We start from the raw sequence: 2,014 nt of genomic DNA on the forward strand, positions 1-2,014 counted from the left end.
CTCGAGGGTCTTTTATACCAAGTTTATACAAGGAATAAGAAAACAAACCTTCTTAAGAAACACTAGCTTTGTCTAACCTCCATAACTAGATTGCTTGCAATCATAAAGACGTTTCCTTTGAGTAACAAAGTTATCCTTCCCCTTTTTGTACTGAGTGACCTTGTGCAAGGTGTGTTTTTTGCACTCCTTGTTCTTGTAGTAGGTCTTCTTTGTTTTAGGAACGTTGACCTGTAATACACGTGTCATTAATTAATCAAAATAACAAAGAAAATAAATAAAATAACCTTGCAGAAAAATTCTCAAGTGCCATAACAAATACAATATGCAACTGAAACATGCTTCCATCAAACAAGCTGGTCCAATCACTTACTTTGAAAATGCATCTAATGCATCTAATGTCTATAAAATTTGACAATACATGCATGAAATTGATCTCCTGCAGTTACTTTACAACCCTAACTAAACATTTTAGTTTGAATGGCAACGAGACGACGCCGGCATTGACCTAAACAAGTCAACTCATATAGCTTTTTTTTGCAGATTTAACAGCTCACGATACACGTTTTGAGTCAATAGTTGGGGTCCTTCCCAACAGAATCAAAGGTTGAAATTTTTTTCTTATATAGACAAGATTGCTCTTTTCCACTGCCTATAAATAAAGGGTGGATTTCATGGCCTGAGGAGGAGAAAATCGGGTCCTTTTCTCTTGCTCATAATTATGTTTGTGTAATACATTACACAACCAAATGTATATAAATACAAGAACACTCACCATCAAATGTATGACAGTTTCAAACATTCTTAATCATATTGCTTTGTTAATTCTTTTAACGAAGGGTAAAAAAAGCTCCTTATTTATGCATTCTTCTGATTTGCAGTGAAATAAGGAAAAAAAACGCATCAATCAAAGCTAAAATAACATTTTTCTCAAAAACACAAAATTGGTTTTTAAGAAATGATTTTTTATCTCTTTTGGGATGGCTTTAATTCAATAAATAAATGGGCAAAAACAAAAGGCATGCAATGCATCCTAACAAACAAAAAGAAGAAACAAAAACATGAAAAGTAAGTCCTCATAATTACTGAGGGAGAGTGATAATGGCTATCAATAATGACTAAAAAAAATAGAGGGAATGATATTTTGATTTGCACGGGGTTAGAAAAGTATGGTAGAGAAGGGATGAAGGGGCTTTGTTGGTGCTGGTTCGGCATTGTAGGTATGGATGGTGAGGACTAAAAAAATTATTGTTCATTGATAAAAAAAATAATAATTATTGTTCATAAAATCACAAAATAAAAGAAGAAAGCTGAAATGGATAAAGTTTGAAAGAGTTCATGATCAACCAAGAAAAGATGATTGATTATAAAATGTTAAACATACATAAAAAATCAAAAAGCTTAATTCTATTCAAAACAAGAGTTTTCAATTACATAACTAACCATAAATCACAAGATTAAATTAAGATTTAAATTATATTGATAAAGGAAGAGTTTAATTTGTATTAGTCTCGTAACTCAATTTTAAATTTCAAAAATCATTTTATAAAAAATAATTTTTTATTCAAAAATCATAAATTCAAAATTCAAAAATATTTTTGAAACAAAAAGAGATAAGTCTTTAAACTGCAATATGTCAAAAAGCTAGAAGAATAGTTAGATTGAGATATTTTGATAACATAGGATGAAAAAAGACTTAATAGATAGAAAATTGAGGTTGAAATACAAATTTGACTAAAATTAAAAGAATTAATTAATTTTTAGAACTTAATTAAACTTCTAATGGGTTTAATTGACTTATTTAAGGACTTAATTAAACTTGTAATGAGTTTTGTTGATTCAATTAAGGATCTAATTGAAAAAAATAAATTTAATGATCTAATTCAAATCAATTCATAAAAATTAAAATATTATAGATATAATTAAAATTTTAAAAGACTAAATTAATGTAATCAATGGTTCAATTAAAAGGAATTAATTTAAAGATTGAAAGTTGAATGAGCATCAAATAGAAGAA

Source organism: Populus euphratica, unplaced genomic scaffold (genome assembly GCF_000495115.2).
Source record: "Populus euphratica unplaced genomic scaffold, PopEup_1.0 scaffold2689.1, whole genome shotgun sequence".
NCBI lineage: Eukaryota > Viridiplantae > Streptophyta > Magnoliopsida > Malpighiales > Salicaceae > Populus > Populus euphratica.